Source organism: Lissotriton vulgaris, chromosome 5, assembly GCF_964263255.1.
Source record: "Lissotriton vulgaris chromosome 5, aLisVul1.2, whole genome shotgun sequence".
Classification (NCBI taxonomy): domain Eukaryota; kingdom Metazoa; phylum Chordata; class Amphibia; order Caudata; family Salamandridae; genus Lissotriton; species Lissotriton vulgaris.
Window position 1 is genome coordinate 901,364,173 of NC_141693.1, and position 22,111 is coordinate 901,386,283.

Genomic DNA, 22,111 nt, shown 5'->3' on the forward strand with positions numbered 1-22,111 from the left:
GAAAGTACTTTATAGTCCAATAAATAGTTAGCTGGGATCAGTTTGGGTAGTGTAATAATTTTGTACAGTGCAACTCTGACCATTAAAGTTAGGGGTAGCATGCGCCATCTTTCTGTGTCTGCTTTGATGTCACTTACGTTTTGAGCTAAGTTAAGGTCCAGGAAGCATTTTGTATTTGTCGTTATCTCTATGCCCATTTATCTAAATCCGGCCATGGTCAGTCGGAGGTCTCCCAGCTCTGCTCATAGGCCCTTCCCATTCTCCTAGTTGGTATAGCCTCGACTTTTCCCAGTTTATACCGTACACAGAATAAAACTCAAAGACCCTAAATACTGATAGTACCACTGGGATCAACCATGCTGGGTCTGCTTCATACACCAGCCAATCGTCCGCTTATAAGGTAAATTTTTACTGGAGCATCTGTTATCTGTGGGAACCCCACAATATCCGCTCTACTGAGCACCCAGCAGGCCAGTGGTTCCCAGCAGAGCACAAACAGGGGACGGAAATGGGCACGTTTTTATTTTATTGAGCAAAGCAGAGGGCATTGAAAAACTTTTATATAAAAAATAATACCATTACAGGGTTTATTTGTAAACATCGAGCGAAATCTAGTAAAATCCAACAGTTCATCATAATTTCATCGCATTCAAGAGTAATCATCACTATACCATTTTTACACAAAGCAGAAAAATATATTGCCTAAAAAGTGCCAAGTGCATTCTAATTCCTATCTTAATTTCACAGCCACAATACTTAAGTGCACATAATTCAAACCATTGTAGTCTGACCAGAGCTACTTGGACGAGATCCCGGCGCAAGAAAGATGTTAACATGTCTGGCCTAGACTATTAGTATTCATAAAGTCTCCTGTGCTAAAGTGCTAAAATCATCACTATACAATTTTTATACAAAGCAGAAAAATATGTCGCGGATAAGTGCCAAGTGCATTCTATTTCCTATCATAATTTTACAGTCCCAATACTCAAGTGCACATAGTTCAACCCAATGTAATCTGGCCAGAACTACTTGTACGAGATCCCGGCACAAGAAAGATGTTAACATGTCTGGCCTAGACTATTAGTATTCATAAAGTGTCTTGTGCTAAAGTGTTTAAGTGCTAAAGTGCCACAATACTGTGAAAAAGTACAAAAAAAATACAGTGTACGCATTCCAGAGGTAACCAAAATTATTACACAAGCCTATACTTCTATTTTGACATAATATTACTATTAAAGTGCTATGTGGTGGTAAAGGACTCACTACTAATAAAATACTTCCAATTTTTAACGATTTTTTTCATAGATCCCACCCTTTTGGCATAAGCCTCTTCAAAATTTTCAGTCCGTCTCATTTTATTTACCCATTTAAAATAGGATGATACCTTCTCAGACTTCCAGTTTTTTTTTTTTTTTAAATTTTTGGAAACCTTTATTGTGCATAAGCAGCAAACAAATACGGGCCTACAACCACCTGGCCGGCCACGAAACTATAAGCACTATTGCAAACCATACGGTACATCGACAGTAGGATGACATTATTGGATAAACACTTGAGGTTACACTGGGTCATACTACACTGCCGATATGCAGGATAAATGAGGTTAGTTTAAAGTTTTATAAAACAAGAACGAGAATTAGGTCCAGGAGAGCCATTGTCCAGTCAGTCCCACTACAGAACAGGTAGTCTGCGATAAACAGGCGAGTCCCATGAGACAGAATAGCGTTGCAATCAAACTAGCGGCATCACGAAGGTCACAACAGGATGAGTAAGTCAGCAATATGGCGAAAGTCGACAGGAACCCACCCAGCTACAAACCAAACAACAGCCCAAGGACAGAAAGAAGGCGATAAAAAGTGAAGAAAGAAAAAATGAAGGCCCATAGAAACGAAAGAAAACATACATTTAAAACCCCCCACCCTACACGCATGCAGAGGCTACGGCCTACTCCCCCCCCCCTTGCAGTGTGTCTGTCGCCCAATAGAATACCCGAAATATAGAACAAGAGACAAAGGAAGAAGAAAGAAGAAAGTAACCCTTACTAGAAAGCCTGAGGAGGGCCCAATATTATCCTTCCCGGTCATACCCGCCGTGCAGTCCCTCCCCACCCCGTGGAATAGCAAAACAATAGCAGTCTTATTTACGGTAGGAAACGGGGTGAGACATTCCGGTGTGCACAATCCAAAGCATAGTCGCAGATGTTCCAATCCGAGTCCCCATCAGCCTGTCAGTCCCGATCTGCAAACTGAAGTCTTCAGCCCTGGCCAGAGCGCAAAAGTCCCCCTGGGCACATCAACCGAGGAGGGCCTGATCCATACAGAGCCGGGATGTAAAATGGCCACCGTCGATGAAAAAACGGGAGACGGGGACAAAATGGAGGTCCCCAGGCAGCAGCCGAACCACAAGCAGACAGGAGAAGCACCCCCATACCCACAGACGGACATACCTTCCGTCGCTGGGAAAAAGTCACTGGAGAAGCAGCAAGCTCAGGGGGATACAGTTGCAGCGTGAATGGAGGTTGGGGAAACAGTAACTTCTCCACAAGCAAGATCTCAGATTCCAGTGATGTTTGCAACAATGTGTCCCCGGTACCAATGTCGGACTGCCATTCACGGGAGTCGTGGCGTAGACTAGCATTCCTCGCCTCCTTGTCAGTGCTCGGTCCCACGACTTCCCCCTCCGTGCCCATCAATGCCGAGTCAGCACATCGCCGAGAGGCGGCCGGACGGACCCACTCTGACCGCCATGCCGTGTTGTCTCCCACCATGTTAGAGAGTGCTCGCAATTCTGCCCCGAGCTCAATCAGTGCCATGAAGACATCACGGCAGGTCGGCTCCGTCTGCGCGCAATTCTGCTCCTCCGCACGAGTCCCTGTGCGCTGCACAACGTCCCGTTTGTTGTCTGGCAGGGGGTCGCTGGCGCGAGGCGAGAGGACAGTCTCCGCGGCAGGGAGGGCAGCCGCCATTTTCGGTGCCTGGTGGGGCGCAGTACAAGAGGAGGGCAAAGTCGGTCCCAAGGAGTTCGGGATCGGGCCAAAGTGCTTCTCGATTCCGGAGCTTTGTGAGAGGAAGAGCACTGCCGCCGCGGTGCAAGTCTGGGCAATCCTGGGGCGATCCACTTACTTCGGATGGCGCAGGTCAGCCCCAGCCAGGGAGACGATCACAACAAAGGAGCGCTGCACCCTCTCGCACCGATCACGCAGGCTGGGGCGCCAGGTGCTGCAAAAGGGATCCGTCCGACCCCCCCAACGACGTCGCTTCCAAAAAGTGGATCCCCGCTTCCAGGACTCAGCGAACTTCTACCGGTCTGGAAGTCCACGGCGGCCAGGAGCAGTACTGGTCTCAGCGCCCGGGCATGGGGACCGCCGCCCGCTACGACGATATCTTCGGAGATCTGGCAGGTAGGGACCTCGGTGGAGCACTGGGAGTGTCAGTGCAGTCGTAGCTATGTTCCGCTGCGGTGCAAGGCCGGATTCGAGATCAGGATATAGGTGCGGAGCACACAGGCTTGCGGATCCGAGAATCGAGCGTCCGTTCAGCCAGACTTCCAGTTTTGAAGTATTAGGGAACGGGCCACCAAAGTGCAAATTGCAATATAAGATTCTTCTGCCCTAGGCAAATCATTTCTTTTTGTTGAAATGCCAAAGAGAACGATCTCGGATCCAGGTTCCATTACCTTATTAATAGACTGACTTATTGAGGAAAAGATTTTACACCAAAAATTGACCAATTTCAAACAAGTATAAAAAATATGGAGCTAATCTCCCCCCTCATGAAGCTGACATCTAAAACCTTTATTTTCTACTCCCAAAAAACGTTATTCAAAGCTTTGGGAGTTAGATAAGCCAACCAACGGGATAGAAAAGACTTTCGTTTAAAATTGGCCGCCCGGAGAGCCATGCCTCTTAGCTGGGTAATTCGTTCCCATTCCTGTCTTGAGACGGAGCAGTTGGTTTCCTGAGATATTTTTACCAGGATTTCATCAACTAGGGGAGTATCTTCACCCTTTCTCAGAAACTTATACCAGTTTCCTATTCCCGTTAATTTGGTTTTATACAGAGCGGTAGCCAGAGGCTTTATGCCTGCCAATAAATTATATTTATTTATAAAGTTAATAATCTGAAAAAATTCAAGAAATCCTGATTTTAATTTGTTGTCAGACCTAACAAGGATCTCTTGCCAGGTAATACGTTTCTGTGATGTAAAAAAAGAAGCTAGATCACCAAAACCTAGGTCTTTCCACTTTTGGAGCTGGTTCGGGTGAATTTGGAGCCCCGTGATCTTGCACTCCTTTAATTTCAAGTAATGCAGCCCACCACCGCCTTACTGCTTAAATAAAGATTGCAGTCTATAAGCAAAATCCCGAATAGTCTTGTACCTGGTCTTCTTTGGTAATTTCTCTGTTTTTAAAAAAATCGGAACTTGTGAACCTCCCTCCTGAATAATTGTTTCATATAAAAACATGTCAAACAGTCCATTGGACTTTAATAACCCTGCTGTGAGGTCCATTATCGCTGCTATATAGTACATACGTATATATGGTAAAGCTAGGCCCCCTTGTGTAGTTCCCAACTGAAGTATACTCAATTTCACCCTTGAAACCTTTTTATTTCAAACAAAACCCCTGATTATGGATTCGATCTCTCTAAAATAAGAGGAATTGATCCTAAGCAGTACGCTTAAAAAGAAAATGATCAATAAAGGAAGAATCGACATTTTTACAAGTGCAACACGTCCAATCAAGGTCAATGGTCATAGAGTCCATTTCTCCAGCTAAATTTTAATTTTATTTTGTTTTGTCAAATAGTCAAGGCTAAATAATTGATCAAACTGATTGGAAACATAGATGCCCTGGTATCTGATTGGTTCTTTTTTTAAGGCTTGTGGTATTAAATTTACAGGTAGAAAATTACTATCCGTATTCATTACCAGCACCTCAGTTTTATTCTGATTAATTTTATACCCACCAATCAGTTCAAACCTGCTAAATTCGCCTAATGCTTAATCAAAATTTAATCTATCAGGATATAAATATAAAATAATGTCGTTTGCGATTAGTTTGATTTTAGCCATTCCTGCAATGGGTGGCTTAATATCAGGATTCCCACGTATTCTTGTTGCTAGTGGCTTGATGAAAAAGGTAAACAAAATGGGGGACATCGGGCACCCTTGCCTGGTACCTCTATTAATATTCACTGTCCCTATAGAGTTGGCATTAACCACCACCCTTGCTTGTGCCTCATGGTAAATGTTTTTCAACATATTAATTATTCTATCAGGAAAACCAAACTTTAACAAACCGATAAATAGAGTATCCCAATTCACCAAGTCGAAAGCCTTTTTGGCATTGACCATTGAAATTAAAGTTGTAATTTTATTATTAGAAACAAAGTCTTACTCCTGTATTAAAACCCCAGTGTTTGCGGTCATAGATCTCCCCTGGACGAAGCCAGACTGGTCAGAGTGAATTAATGCCTGGGCGATCGGAGAGAAGCGCTGGGCCCATATTTTCATTAGAATCTTAAAATCTGCTTTAAGCAGGCTGATTGGCCTGTATGAATTGACGTCTTTCTCATTCTTTCCCTTCTTGACAAAACTAACTATAATGGACTCCTTAAACCTCGAAGGAACCAATTCTCCCAATCTAACAGCATTAAATAGCTTAGCCAAGAAGGGATTTAATTATTTGACAAAGATTTTATCAAATTCGATTGGGAGCCCATCAGCTCCACATGCTTTTGCCCCGGCAGTTAATTTCACTGTGTCCAGAATTTCTAAATCTAAAATTTCACTCAAGTTTATCCGATAGTTGGGTAGGTACCACAGGGAGGTGGACTTCATCAAAATATCTGTGAATGAGATCTTTCGTTACCTCATATGTCATGGAATATAACTGAGAGTAATGGTCTAAAAACACTCGGGCTATCTCACCCTTGTCTCTATCTGTATTTTGTGTTTTAGGATCGATAGTCTCCATAATTATAGCTTTTCCTGCTTGGTTTTTGTTTGCCCCGCTAACATTTTCCCCACCATTTGACTCTCCTCATATACTTTTTGCTCTTAGGTTTTTGAGCTGTTGATTTCCTCAACTAAAAGAATTATTTTAAGGCAGCTTTAGCCGTTTCCAGTTGGAAAGCAGCGTCTTCCCCCCCTGAGGTAGAGTATCTCTAGAAATTAAAGCATTAGACATGTCCAGCTGAAGTCTTTTGATCTTGTTGCGCCTCTCTCTCATTTACGCAGCAGAAAGAGCTATCATGCGACCTCTAATGGCTGACTTAAACCCTCCCCAAACTGAATAGATTTGTGCAGTGCCTCCATTTATATTTAAAAAACTCCTGTATCCATTCTTTAGTTGAAGCCACCCAGATAGAGTCTTGGAGGAGTAGCCGATCCATCTGCCACCTGGGTTGAGCCTTCACTCCCCCTTCGATCTTGAACTCAACTTCAACCAAAGAATGGTCAGAGAAGGGATTGATCCCTATGAAGGTATCTAATACCTTCTGGGACCGTGAACTGAGGAAAAAGTCAATCCGCGTGGATGTGTGGAATTGATTGAGATAACATGTAAATTCAGCCGCTGATGGATTGCAGATCCGCCATTGATCTGCTAATAAATGCTCCTCTTTTAGGGCTTCCAGGACTTTCTTAGTTTGGGGTTTCAACTCTTTTTTATTTTTATTATTCGAAGTGTCTTTCTTTAAATCTTGAATAAAATTGAAATCCCCACCTACAACTATTTTTCCCGGGGTCCCTCTGAGTAATTCGGAAATCCTGAGCAATGGGTTAGTATCATCTACTATAGGACCATAATAGTTTATGAAATTTAAAATCATCCCATTCAACTTAGCCTCGACCCAGATCCATCGCCCAAGCGGGTCTCTCCTAATTTGCCTGAATTCCCAAGGAAGATTGTGGCTGAAGTATATTGCCGCCCCTCTTTTAGCTAGCCCGGCAGAAGCAAAAAAAACATGAGAAAAGTACCTGGGAAGATACAATTTGGGAAAATTTGTTTTTTCAAATGAGTCTCCTGAAAAAATAAAACCTGTGGGGGGCGGGAAACTAACCACCTTATGAATGCTCCGTATTTAGATTTATTTAATATCCCATTGACATTAATAGAAAAAATGCAACACCTGTTAATCATTTTTTCTTCCCCTTCTTTTCAAACCTGACCATAAATGTGTACCACCAATTCTTGATTTCTATAACTAAAACACACTCCCTTCTTGCACCTCTGCCCAGCACAAATGTCTTCAAGACCACCCTGTTCTTACTCCTTGCCACAGTAGGCACTTTGTATAGGAGGGTCACTCAATGGCAAAACTTAGGCCCAAAGCCGAACCATTTCAGGGTGCCAAGCAAGTACCCCCAGTCTAAAGAGTCATACACTTTTTCAGCCTCTCTGGACAGTCAGTCTAGGGTCACTGTCAGTCTTGATCCTGTCCAGCTGCAGCTGCAACCACCTGAGAATCAAGTGTGTCGCCCTTCTAGGCATAAAGGCCGTCTGGTCAGAGTGTATCAGTTTGGATATCACCCTGTCCAATTGCTTTGACAGAATCTGAGCCAGAATTTTACTCTCAGTATATAACCAGAAACTAGGTCTGCATGATGAACATAGGTATGCTGTTTTCCCCTCTTTGGGGATGACCACTATGATCACGTGGTTTAAATCTGGAGGCAAGCTCCCATCCTATTGTGCAGCCTCAAATAAATTAAGTAGGCGGGGCTGAGGAGGAAGGCCAGATGCTTATAGAGTTTCACTGGGAGAACATTAGCACCAGGTGTTTTCCCAGATACGATTGCCTGCCCCGCCTCCCCTATATCCTCCAATGTTATGTCTACCTCTGATTCCCCTCTACTAGCCATATCCAGGACAGAAGCTGGTATCTATCCCAGGAGGTTTCCGATATCAGTGTCTGTGCAGTCTCCGCGGAGCGCATTGAGCGATTGATAGTACTCTTCAAATGCTTGAGCGTCAATTAGGCACTGTGGTGTGTGGCCATTTGCACTGCTAGTATCCACTCGTGTCTGTGGCCTGTGGATGATGCATTCAGGATCTCCCTCACTGTTCCTACCGAGGTGGTCCTAAGTGGTTGTGTGACATAACATACCAAATGCTTAACAGCCTGAACAAATAACCCCACCATATCCTCCTCCCTTTCCCTTAAATGGGTTATTACCTACCCACTGCCCCAACTTGGGAAAGATCCGTCACCCACCCCACCTCCCCAACATATATTCAACTAATACCTCTGCATCAGTACCCTAAACAGGATACAAATGATTCCAAGAAGAAGAACGCGTACTTAGTATAGGGGACCTCCTCCTGTACTGGATAACAGATCTGCCTCTTTTTGTTTTACATCATTGTATGTTAGCTTGGCTTTCCCCCTGGTGAATCTACCACTCTCATTAAACAGCAGCAGGTTGATTCTCTGTCACGGAGGGCCAGTTGAAGGTTCACATCTGGGTACAACAGAGTCACCTGCGCACACAGTCCAGTCAAGTTGGCCGCCCCCTGCTCGGAGCCAGAGGAGTCTCTGCCGCTGCAAGTAGAGACCGCGTTCCTCTGGGCTTTGGTGTGCTTCCTTGTTGGCTTTGAGCCTGGATTGGAGTTTCTCGGGGCACATCGGTCTCTGTGTTCTCGACTGCCCACCTTCAATTTGGCCCCCCCCCCCCCCCCCCCCTCTACCAACCACTCCTTGGATTACTCGGGCATCTAAAAAAAGTGGGTTGTGTAATGAGAATTACTTTTAGTTTGGCAATGAACAACACCATATAGGGACGTTTAAGGGCCCAGACTTTGTTCTTGAACTCATCAAATGATCGCCAATGTTGTTGGACCATCCTTGTGTAATGAGGAAAAATCCTTATATGTGAATTGTCAAAGTGAAGATTGCAATGCTTCCAGGCTTCTCAAAGTATGGGATCTCTAGCCTGATAATTGAAACCCCCGAGCAATCAGCAGACATGCCAGAGCCCCTGGAGGGGATCTCTGGGCCAGCAACCTGTAGGCCAGCTCCACTCGCGAACCAGAACCACAAGTCAGCCCAGGAGCTCAGCCACTGTTCAAAGAATTTCTCTGCATCTGAAGCCTTTATGCCCTCCAGGAACCCGACAAATCTTAAGTTGTTTCTGCGCAGTGTATTTTCAGCATCCTCTTCACACTCCTCCAGGGCCGCAGCTGAAGAGAGTAATTAAGAAACCTGTTTTTTTTTAGTGTAGGCATATCATCCTCCTCTGATGAAACGCAAGTTTTGGCCTCAATGACCCAGTGTGCGGAGTTTCTGCATTCCTGGTGCAAGAGGGAAACCTAAATCCGGACCTCTCCCACTTTGTTATCCACTGCTTCCCTTGAATCCTCAATCGCCTGGAGAATAGTGGTGAGATTGAGGGGGATCCTAGCCCAACAGTCGCCCCTGCAGGACTGAGTTGAGTCTGTGCAGTCCGGGGCATCAGATGTATATCAATCCATCTTGGTATGTGTCTGCGTTGGAGGCATTGGCCTATCTCTTCCCATGATTGTTGAGGGATGCCTAGCTCAGGGTTGGTGAAAGAGAGGTCTGCTGTGCCCTGGCCTGCTTGCCCCCGGGGACAGCACGAAGAGCCAGGTCACAGTTCTCCAATGCCTCCAGTTCAGGAAATACTACAGCCCCTTACACTAGTCTCTCAAGCGAGGGCAATTAAAAGTCCTGGGGACCCACTCATCATCGTCCACAGGGGAGGGCCAGAATGGTTGCGAGTTTCCAGACCCCCAGACAATCAATCGCTTCCTGCTGCGGGGGAGCGGGAGGCCCACCCGTGTTTTCTGAGTCCCTGGGACACAGCCTCCACCTTGTCTAGGTCAGCGGGGCTACGGGTGTCTTTGCCGCTGTCCCCAGCTTTTCAAGTTCTTGGTGAAACTCATCATTGATGGATAAGGTTATAATTCCCTAACAATCAAATTGGTGACCTTCTTTTTATTTCCTCTATTAATTTAATTAAACTTCTCAAGTGATAATCAATTTGTTAGCTTGGTGGCATATACATGTTTATTACTCTTAAGTTGTCCCTGGGTGTGGCAAAGGGTCCTTAAAGGCAGCCGGTAACTCCATGATAGCCGACAAAGACGGCCCAATAGAGGCTTCAAGTAGCGCCCCAGTTGTGGGGCTGGCCACGCCCCTGATCACAGTTGGCCCGCAATTCCGGCGCATGTCGCGGAGGGAGTTGTGTGTGTGGAAGCTCTGGTGGGAAGAAGATGACAATGCAAGTGGAAGTAGTGGGTTTCAGTCATCTCTGCTGTGAGGAACAAATTACTCAAGATGGTTGTAGGAGCTGCGAACTGTCAAGGAAGAGACTCAAAGCTTGACCCAGGTGAAGCGAGACTATGAGAACCCAGAGAGGTAGGGGAGCGGAACCGGCATGTCCCAAGGGAACGGTGCTATAGGCCAGACCATCACAGCTCTATCATGGAGCCTTGGTCCCCTGGTCCCTGGCAAGTGATGGGAGAGGATTCAGGCACTGTGTGGTGGTGGGCACTATGCAGTAAGTATTAAGTGGGCCTATGAGGAGCACATGGTGTTATAAAATCTCCTGCATAGGCACCTGTGGATCGGGTGTACTGTAAAGCACCTGATATCTGAAATTTGTACAGTCTTAGCTTTTAGGGCACTGTACTTTTATTTTATCTTCTGTGTTGTGTTTTACACGGGTGTCAATGATGTGATAAGTGGTATAAGAAGTGCCTGGTTACTTCAGGCCTGTATACTTTTATTTCCCCCGAGGGCCACCCTGGGACTCGGAGAAGGTGCGTACCAGGAAGACCTGCAATATTCTAGAGCATTATATTCTACTACATAACATCATGGATAATGTTTTTTTAACTGGAAATTCTGCGTTAATTGCCATTGCTATCCCGCGTTTGGTCGCAGAGGCAGCATTGATTCCCCCTCGGCCTCTCCCCACTTCAACCCTCCCCCGAGAACATCTGACAGTCACAGGATACTGATTTACCAACACCTGATCGTTGCTCCCAAAACAAGGGGTTGGGGAACAAGCAATATACTAACAAAACAAACTAAAATAATGAAAGACAACAAACAATGAGGTCACAAGTATTGTCTTTGAATTTTCACCTGCACAACCTACTAACACCTGATGGGAAATGAGCCCAATACTTACTTACAATTGGCGCACACACTTAAACCTGTCTGCGGAATATCTCCCAGGAAAGGGAGTTAGGTCCTGCCTGTCCAGAGAAGAAGTGAGAGGCTAGAGTATGTTGAACAAAATAACTTTCTTTCATGACAGCATGCACTCACAAGTGTAATAGGAGTGCACTAATGTGCTTATGCTCACCTGAATAGAGCTCGCTGTCCCCAGGAGAAGAATGGAGGTTCTCTTGTTGTAATTCAGCCCCTGTTACATCACAAGGAGGAAACACCATTCACACAGACCTTCACCATTTAAATCTAACTTATCAGTGCGAATACCAGATGTGTTCCCCAATATTAGAGCCATGGTGTAAGTTACACAGCTAAAGCAAATTCTGCTAGAAAGTTACACTATCAAAACATCACACATGCACACTGAATATAAAAGAAGTTATTAAAAAAATAACTGGGTTCAAAGTCCATGAATGTCCTGGCACCACATTCACCACAACATGGTTAGCAGGTGCTTTCAATTGTTTTACAGGCCACTGCCAAAGAGTGCCACTATGATATCTAAAACACTAACCCTGTTGATGTCCGTGCTGCGCACATTGCTGACATGGACCCTGGAGCTGTAGTGTTTGCTCTGCCAGTCATTAGTTAACGAGGAAACACTTATCTGAGTCACTAATAACAAGCGCTGTGTCCAAAAGGCTGTATTGGTGCTCTGAGCCACACAGCCTCAGGCTCAGCCCAGAGATTAAGCCCACCAGGAAGCTCAATACAAAGCTTCGAGCACTTTTTAGGTCTCGCCTAAGCTAATGCATAAGCGATACTTTGCGAGATATTTAGTGGGGCTTCTGAAAGTGCTCCCAAAGTCTGAAGGTGGATTGGGTACAGTGCATGTGTGCCGGACGCGCGCACCATTTGTCAGCCTGCGTGATCACTTTCGCAGCCGCTTTGATGTTCTCAGTGAGCTGCGCCGCCACTGAGAACATCAAAGCGGCTTCGAATGTGATCACCATTTGCCATCCGAAGCCCTCACTTTATTCCTTTGCTTATTTACACCCACACATGCGCTGGCTTGTCTATTTAACTGAGGTCATGTTAGTATGATGTCCTTGCTGTTAGTGCTACATGCTACATACAAAGAGGAAATGCATTGTAAATGTTATGTATACACGCACTACAATTCTTTACCATGCAGAAGAAAACAGCACCCTAGTTTCAACACAAACCCGTAATCAAGCTTCAGCCTTGCTGGAGTTGGCAGGAGGACCAGTTGGGCATCATTCGCAAGTAGCATGGGTATGTCCACCTGTCCTGCAATTTAGGAAAGGAACAAGCTATTTATTATAGTCTATTTCCGAAAGGAAAAGGATCCCATTTTCTTCTAAAGTTTACCTGATTAGCTATTGCTTTTGTGATTCATATAGCAAATTTCTGTGGGAAATAGTATTGGAAGGATTTCCTTAATTTCCTATTTAATTGTTGTGTACTTTGAGTGCAAGATGCATAAAGGACAATTCAGAAAAGATTTGTGTGTGTATATATTGTGTATTTTTTTGCTGACCTCATTCAGGAGTAGAAAAACAGGAGCATGCAAAAGGGGGTGATCTTGGAAGAAGTGGGTGCTTACAAAGTTTCTTGGGAGTATTTTACTCCATTGTCTGCAATCACACAGTCGATTTCGGTTGCTCATTCAATAGAAGTGGATGATGAAAACTACACAATCATACAACACTCATATGCTGCATTCATTTTTTTTTTTTCACAACCAATTTTATTGAGCAAATGAGCATTGAGAATGTGGCATCTCCACAACCGAAGATCACCACGACAATATCAAAACAGCAAATCACGTAGGCAGCAAATGACGAAACAGACTCAAGAATAGGCTCAGTATAGAAACCCCCCAGTGGCCCACCCTATCCCACAACTCCACCCCCCCAGCCCTAAACACCCCCCCCCCCAACCCCCCCTACCACACGTGTACAGAAAACAATAGAGCAAAATAAGCAGGTGTAGTGCCACCAGAGCGTCGCTGCTTCGGGCCAACAATGTCACTGTGGTCAAATGTCCTCCTCTCGCTCCGCCGGGGGATCCAGGGACAGACCCCGGTAGTCGGCCCATCGCTTCCATATTTTGTAGTGTTTGCGCGGGCAGCCCCTCGCTTCAAAGATCGGCCTCTCCAGACCCATGAAATAATCCAGCCCAGCCTTCCATGCAGACAGGGGGGGGGCCCTCACCGCTTTCCATGCCCGGGCCAGATCCCGCTTAGCCACGACCAGCCCCAAGAGCAACAAGTGGCGCTTATATATGTTACCCTCAACCCCCTCCATAATGTGCAGTAGTCCTAGCCGGTGGGTACGAGGAAGGTCCCAGCCCAGGACCTCGGACAGACAACTCCACACACCCCTCCAGAACCCAGTCAGCCGGCCACACGTCAACACAGTATGCATCAGGGACCCAGGCACCGACCCGCAGCGCAAGCATTCCGGAGATGCAATCAAACCAGCTTTCCACAGTCGTTTACGCGTATAGTAAGCGGGGTGCAAGTATTTAAATTGGATGAGCCGGAGCCGGACAGCAATGGCGGTTCCACGTGGGGATTCCAGCGCCTCCCTCCAATCGTCCTCATCAAGAGGGCCCACGTCCACTTCCCACGCCGCCGGAGAGAGTGCAGGGTAGAGGAGCAGTGGATAACTAGCGTCTGATATATCCTGGAGACCTTTCTGTCCCCCAGATCTCCCATAAACACTTTAGCTTCGACCGGGCTAAACTCCGGCAAGGAATCGAGACCGGCGATGCTCGGGGCGAGGGCATGTCGCAGCTGGAGGTAGCGGAAGAACTGGGGCTGAGGCATTTGGAACTCCGCGCGGAGCTCCTCGAAGGATTCGAGGGTGGTGCCGGACATGACCTGGCCCAATTGTGTAACACCTATGGCTTCCCAACCCTCAAAGCCGGTCAGGGCCGCCAGCTCCGGGAGCAGACCATTATGCCAAAGCGGCGTTTCAGCCGTCAACTTGCCCCACCATCCCATGTTGTGCAGTGCCTGTCGCCACACAGCAAAGACCACCCTGGTAACCGAAGGCAACCCACGGCGCAGGCGAGCCGAATACAGGATGGTGTGGAGCGTGCGGTCACCCATGAGCGATCGTTCCAGGGCGTATGCCGGATCTCCTCTATCGCCATACCACCATTCGTTAAGGACAAGCAGTTGGGAAGCCTGGTAGTAGGAGAGGAGGTCCGAGGTGGCCAGGCCACCACAGTACGTAGACAAAAAGCACGTCTTCAATGCCACCCTGGCCGCACCGCCATCCCACAGGAAGCGGCCCAACACTGAGTTAACCTGACGGAACCACTCCTGGCCGATGGGGTATGGGAAATTCTGGAGTTGGTATAGGAGACGCGGAAGCGCCACCATCTTGAAGATGGCCGATCTCCCAAAAATAGTGAGCGGCATCCTGGACCAAGTCTTGACATCAGCCTGGACCCGATCCCACACCGGCAGGACTCCACGCGCCCAGGCCACGACCCGCGACTCCGAGAGGAAAACGCCCAGATATTTCAGGCCATTCGTTGCCACTCGCAACCCGTCAGCCCAGGGGTCAGCAACCACTCCGCCACCCAGCACCCACAGGGTCGATTTATTAAGGTTGAGTCGAAGACCCGAGACCTCGCCAAACACACGCATGATCTCCAGGACCCGGGGACCCGAGAGCCGTAGGTCGGTGAGAAAGAAGAGGACGTCATCCGCATACAGCGCAATCCTATCCACCAGGTCCTCATTCCAGACAAAACCACGCAACTGGGCATCCGCTCGCACCCGCGACGCCAGGGGCTCCATGGCAAGGGCAAATAGGTATGGGGACAGAGGGCAGCCCTGCCGAGTACCCCGACCTATATGGAAGCGCCCAGAGGTAGCTCCGGCCACTCGGACCGAGGCCGTTACGTTAGTGTAAAGTAGGCGGACGTACGACAAGAAAACCGGGCCTAGGTTGAGGCGGGCTAACAGGGTGAACAGGTATGCCCAGCTCACAGAATCAAAGGCTCTGTCCATATCCGCCAGTAGGAGTGCCGCCTGCTCATCTCTAGTACTCATAGCATCCACCGCCGTCTGCGCCCGTCGGATATTATGCCGAGTGGCCCTTCGAGGCATGAATCCAGCCTGGTCGGGGTGGACCAGGTCAGCAATGTGGGGCAATAGGCGGTTCGCCAAGGCCTTAGCCAGAATCTTGGCCTCGATGTTTAAAAGGGAAATTGGCCGGTAAGAGTCGTGCCTGTCTGGCGCCCTGCCCGGCTTCAAGAAGACCACGATCTCGGCATGGCGCCAGTCCGGTGGCAGCTCCCCCTGGGTCCGCGCCGCCTCCAGTGCGCGCCGATAGTGAGGCCCCAGCTGGAGGTAAAACTTTTTATAGAATTCGCATGGGTAGCCGCTCGGGCCCGGCGCCTTTCCAGTATTCAGTTGACCAAGGGCCTCCCCGAGTTCCTCAGCTGTGAGCGGGGCGTCTAGAGCGGTCCCGGTCCCATCGGGGACGGCCCGCGGTAGCAGGTCATCAAGATATGCGGAGATCTCACCCGTCTCCAGGTGATCACGGGGGAGTATTGCGTCTCGTAATAGCGGGCAAAGCTAGCCGCGAGCAAGGCCGGGTCGGTCATAACCGAGCCGTCTTCCGCCGTAAGACCCGGCAACACAAGGGGCTGGAAGGTCGCCTGGCATAACCTGTGAAGCATAGTACAGGACTTGTCGCCCCACTGATACACCCTGCTGCGCGTGGCGAACCACGCCTGCCGGGCTTCGTCGTAAAGGACGGAGGCGTACGACTGCTGGGCTTGCAGAAGCTGCCGTACTATGCCTTCGTCGCCCCCAATACGACCACGCCGCTCCAACTCTTCCACGCGGGCGGCGGCGGTCACAATGGCCTCCCGATGCTTTCGCCGAGCAGCCACGCACCAAGCGATATCAATGCCCCGCAACGTGGGTTTCAGCGCCTCCCACACCACCATTGCATCCACATCTTCCGCTAGATTCTCTCGCCAATAGTGATCAATCGCCTCACGCAGGTGATGCACGTACTCAGGCTGTTGCAACTGCCAAGATGACATCCGCCATCGAAACGGCTGTCTGTTTGAGGGGAGGGTTATGGTAGCTAGGACAGGGGAGTGATCAGACAAACCTCTGGGGAGTATCACAGCATCCCTGACTCGACTCAGACAGGCACCCGGCACAAATAGATAATCAAGTCTCGAGAAGGACCCATGCACCGCCGACACATACGTGAATTCACGCGCAGCAGGATGAAAGTGTCGCCACACATCGACCCAGCCCAGGCCACTCACAGTTGCACGCAGTTTGGTGGGAGCAGCAGCAGGGGGGGGATCCACCACAACTGGCACCCGCCTCAGGCGATCCAAGCCCGCATCCATAACCTCGTTCCAATCGCCTCCCACCAGGGTCAGCACCTCCGGAATCTCGTCCCATAACGCAAACAGCCGCTCAGACAAGGCCCATTGCAGAGGGGGGGGGGGGGCGTACACGCTGCCAAAAACCACCTGCTCGGTACCCAGCAGGCCCTTGATGAAAATATATCAGCCCTGAGGGTCAATCCATTGCTTTTATGCACGTACGCCACCCTGCGATGGACCAAGATAGCCACCCCCAGCGAGCCCCTCGTAAAACCCGCATGGTACACTTGCTGAAAACCGAACCTCTGGAGGCTAAGGGCCTTAGAGCCCAGCATGTGGGTCTCCTGAAGCAGCAGCACATCCACCATCTCTCTCTTCCCCCAACGTAGCACGGCCCCACGCTTGATTTTATCCAGAAGTCCTCTCACATTCCATGTCACAACACGCAGGGTCTTATGAGGAGACACAGTCGTATGATCGGCCATTATCAACACAGTGCCCAGCACCCGGCCCTCCGCACCACCCCCGCGCACCCCACAAATCAACAAAATCAAGACCAATATACACGTGTGGTCCCACCCCCCCAACCCCAACACGCAGCAGACCCCCCCAGACCCAAACCCCCCCAAACATCAGCAACAGAAGAACACCCCCCCATGCCCCGCTCCCCCCACCCCAATACCTCAGAGAACATTGAAGTATCTGTCGCGGCATGGAGAGACCCGGGCTCAAAACGGAGAACCCAGGGCCCGCCATACCAATGGATCCCAACACCCCGATTAGCACACACTCACCACCCCCCCCACAACACCCACAACCGTGAGGGTCTGAGGCCCACAAAAGGCGCCTCCCGAGCCCCATTGCGTTCCTGCTAAAAGTCATAGGATTCCTCAGATGTGTATAGACTGGCATAAAGATGTCATAATAGAACAGTCTCACCAGCCAATGTAGGGCAACTCAGTACCCGGCAAACAAGGTCCAGTCCCCATCCAAGCTCAGCTGCCGGTATCAGAGTGTTCCGAGTCCCTCGCACCATCTGTCTGCGATGCACTGGCGGAGGCCGACCTCTTCCGCGATCGAGACCTCCGGTGTCGACCCTTCCGGTTCGGGCGGTTCGTCCGCTCCGGCGACGACCCCTGGGACCTGCCCGGGTCCAGCCCCGGCTGGGCATGTGGCCTGAGTCGCACCGCCTCGTCGGTCCAACGGAATACCTCCTCGGGCGAATCAAAGAAATGTGTCCGGGACTGGTACACCACTCGCAGGCGGGCCGGATACAGGAGGGAGTATTGGAGCTTCAGGCCCCGCAACTTGGCTTTAGCGGCCACAAAGGATTGTCTCTGCTGCTGCACCATCTTCGTGTAATCGGGAAAGATCATGATGGCATGATTTTCAAAGGTGAGCGAGCCTTTGTTTCTCGCCTCCCGCAGTATAACATCGCGGTCATGATAGTTCAACAGCCGGGCGATGACTGGCCTTGGACGCTCACCCTCCGGTGGCCGCTGGGTCAGGGCCCTGTGCGCCCTCTCGATAACAAAGCACGTGGACAGTGCCCCTTCGGGGAGCCAGCTCTCCAGCCACTGGGTCGAGAACCGCTCCATGTCGTCCTTCTCGCACCTCTCCGGAAAACCAATGAAGCGGAGGTTGTTCCTCCGTGCGCGCCCTTCGGCGTCCTCCACTCGGGCCGCCAGTGTCTTCTGGACTCCCTCCACCTCCGCCAACCTCTTCTTCAGGGCGCCAATGTCCGTTTCGGTCACCGCGATTCGGGATTCGGCCTCGGTGATCCGCTCCTACCGCCCCAATTTTAGCATCAAGCATGTCCCGGGATTGGGTGATGGCCGCCAGGATCGCTGCATTGTCCGGCCCAGGGCCACCGCTGCCACCAGCCGCCCCAGAGCCACCACTAGGCCCTGTGAATTTATCAATAGGGCCATGCTTAGGCGGGCCGCCTCCTCCAGCCCTGGTCATGGCCGATCGCGGGCTCGCCGGGACCGCACACTGGGCAGGGCGGGCACCACTCCCGACAAGGCTCAGGAACCCCTGGGTGCTGCCACGAGCGCTGGAGGCCCCATGCCCCGGGATGGAACGTCGATATAGGAGTCCCCAAGAAGGAAGTGGGCAGGCCGGCACAGGCCCGAGGTCGCGAAACTCGAGGTCCCGGCTTCACCAAGGCGGGACAGGCCTCCACCACACCTCGTCGCCACGAGTGTCCCCCCAAGGCGCAGGAATGAGTGGCGTCGCTGTGATCCGTGGGCAACCATAGCAGTAGAGCTGAGCCAAGAGCGGCGCAGTGGATGCCACCACCACCCGCGAGCCCGCAACCGCCACCGGGCGTCTCAAAACTCGAGGACCCCGGTCTCCAGCCGGTCACTAGGCCACACGTCGCCGTCGCCTCTTCTTGATCACAGGAGAGAGAAAAGCGCAGGATCGATACACCGGAGCAGGCAGGGGACTCCACCAAAGCAGTGCCAGTCACTGGGTATCAACTGTGGGCTCGGGGGCCAGGATAAATGAACGGATTAAGTCCGGGCCGACGGGAGCTCTACAAGGCTGCGACCGCCATCTTCGCCCGCCAAGCCACGCCCCATGCTGCATTCATTTTGGTCTAGTTTGTCAATATCTAATACTTTGCTGCATCACTTTGTTTCAGGAGTAACTTATTTTTGTTCACAACTATGAAGGTTAGCTAAACTTCTCTGCCAAATGAGTGCTTTGCTGTACAGTGCACTGTGAATCCAGGGATTTCATGTAATTTGCATACCACCCACCATCCTAAACAGTTCAGTAGAGGATTCAACCAGCGCCATCAAGTTACGCACTGTGGCAACGACGGGAAAATTCATCACAATTTTTAGGTCTCGCTGAGTCAGCGCGCATGCGCTGCTCGGAGAGACATTTAGTAGCGGCTTCTGAAAGTGCTCCCAAAGCAGCGACCAGCTTGCTAGAACGCGCACAGGCGCGCGCGACGTGCACACCATTTTTTTCATGTCGCGCGCGCATGGGCGTTCTAGCAAGCTGGTCGCCGCCAAGGTAGCACTTGCGGTGACGCGCGTGCGCGCCACTCGCGTTCATTATTTTCAGAGCGGTCAGCTGTGGAGCACTTGCATCATCATCTGCATATTTCAGGTGGTGAAATCGATGGCACTCAAGGAGTCTCGCTCACAATCAATTAAGCACACTTTGGATATTTGTGAAAACTGTCCTGATCTCTTTGTAGCATTGATTCTCACGGCGTAACCACCAGGGAGGTGCAGACGTGCTCCGTTAATGGACACTGGGAGCCTCCTGCTGATGCCTTCTCTGGGATCCCCATGATGCAATTTACTGGAAGATGCCACATGAAATGCACTCCGCGCATGTCATCTCAAGATCCTCTTAAATATTTGACGATATCACAATCTATTCCACTGATGGTGACACATAGTGGAGGAATTTCTGGTCCAGAATTCAAATGATATTTTATTGCATAGACAGCGAGGGACCAGAAATTCATAAATGAACAGAATAGGTCTCACCATGACTGGTACACAGCATTATGTCTTTTTGCCAAGCACCACACTGATAAACGTCTGTGGTAATAAGTTCCTTAATGATGGGCACTAAATGTCCGGGTGTCCTTTCAGGTTGGTTAAGATGCTCCATGTTTATTTACTGTGGTTGTGTCTCCAAATTTTCATGAATGGAGCTGCTGCAAGCAGTGGCTCCTCAAAGACATCATTGTAGCTTGTAGCTGCCTACGAGAGTCTCTGCGTCTTGGGCATCTTCCATTGGCACTCCATCAGGTAGGTTACATTGTGAGTTTATTTAAATTCACCAGGCTGCTACCTTATCAGACACACCTAATGTATCTAAAAGTATGCACTCATGTTTGATCTCTACCAGTGGAAAAAAACTATTTTGTTAAGAAAAAAATGAACTTCTTGAAAGCTTCAACATTTGCTAAAAAAGCCTGTGACATGTAAATAAACTGACAATGAACTGTACCCTGACACAAATTAGGTCTTTTATTCAGACAGAGCTGAACAGGCCCACTTTGGTGTTAAACCTGCGAACTATGCAGTAGATAACAATATCCAAACTACATCTCTAATATGTCGGGCAAATGAACCAACTTCCTGGGACAAATCTAATTGGCCTATTTCATAGATTACTGGTTAGGAGGCCACTCAACCACACACAGCAACACACAACCACACACACACACAACCTCACACACACACACACACAACCACACACAAAACCACACAAACAACCACACACACACAACCACACCAAGCATTGGCATAGCCAATAGGTTTCGCCTTTGCAACCTTATAAGTGTTTAGCCACGCAACAGTTGATGTGGTTGCACAAAGGATATTATGCTGCATAAGTAAATACTTAGAAGGTCCCAAAAGCAAGAACTATTGGTGACCCTTGACCCTGCTCGCAGGTCAGGTCGCTCCCCGCGCCGCACGGCTCCTCCTGTGCTCCCGTGACTCTTATTAAGAAGTGTGACCAATGGGTCATTGGTTACATCCCCATCATGCACTCTTTTTGGTTCTTCTCTATGAACGAAGACTCCTGTTTTTACTTTGATGACGTTTTTATTCTTTTAACTGATGTTTTTTATGATTATATTCATCATAAACAGTTTACAAATGTTCTCATTGAATTATTTCTCCTTTTTGTATGCGTTTCATTTTCAAACATACATATGTTTATGTGCTCCGATGCATTTCGGGCAACATCTGCCCTTCCTCAGGGAGCAGTGGCTGTTAAAGATACAAATGTAATCATAATCACAAACCACATATTTATGCGTATACTACCACATTGTCACAGCTGTGTACATAGTAAATTCACACCATGCGGGGATCATAAGAAGGTGTATTTAGTGTGTTTGGGGATTGACTAAAGTGCACCCGTGCTTTGATAAATGGACTGAAAACAAAACAAGTGTACTCACATGGGAGTCTGTGTGCGTTGTGTATATCAAGCCTGTTTGAAGAAACAAAGATTACGCCGCGAGTCAGTATACCTTTCCACGTGGTGCTCGCCTCGTAGAACGAGTGGCGCTCAATGCGTGTAACTAACCTTAAAGAAATTCCGTTTGTTCCGGTTCGGGTAGCTAAGCTCTGCAGGTCACGCCCGGTGTTCGTGCTCCGGTTGTGGTACTGACAGCGTTACTTCCGTGTTTTGCTAACGCTCGTGTAGATAGTGAAAACATACTATGCTACGCGCCTTGTGAAAAACAGACTATATTTTCGTAACGCGTTGTTGAATGAGCAACCTGAGTTTATAACGCTCAAAGACGAGGGTGAAGTTTATTCAAATAATGATGTAAAAATAATGTATAAAAATAATAAAAACGGGTCTAGGGGCAAAAAGAATTTTTTTGTTGTGTGTGGTAGCAGTGAAATGAATGTAACAGGTGGTGGAATCAGTGATGTGATCCTGAGTATACATTTGATGCGGAGTTCACACAATTTTGCACCTAAATGACCACATTGTAGGTTGTGTAACCTACTTCCAACATAGATCATGTTTGACACAATTCAGTACTTATGTGACATTACAGATAACAGGACAATT

General features: G+C 48.8%; 1 protein-coding gene across 9 annotated transcripts in view; it reads left to right on the forward strand.

The window, feature by feature from the left end:
• Positions 1-22,111, forward strand: part of CPEB3 (cytoplasmic polyadenylation element binding protein 3) — a 1,233,156-nt gene that overhangs the window by 1,050,183 nt on the left and 160,862 nt on the right. The gene's annotated exons all lie outside the window — the stretch shown is intronic.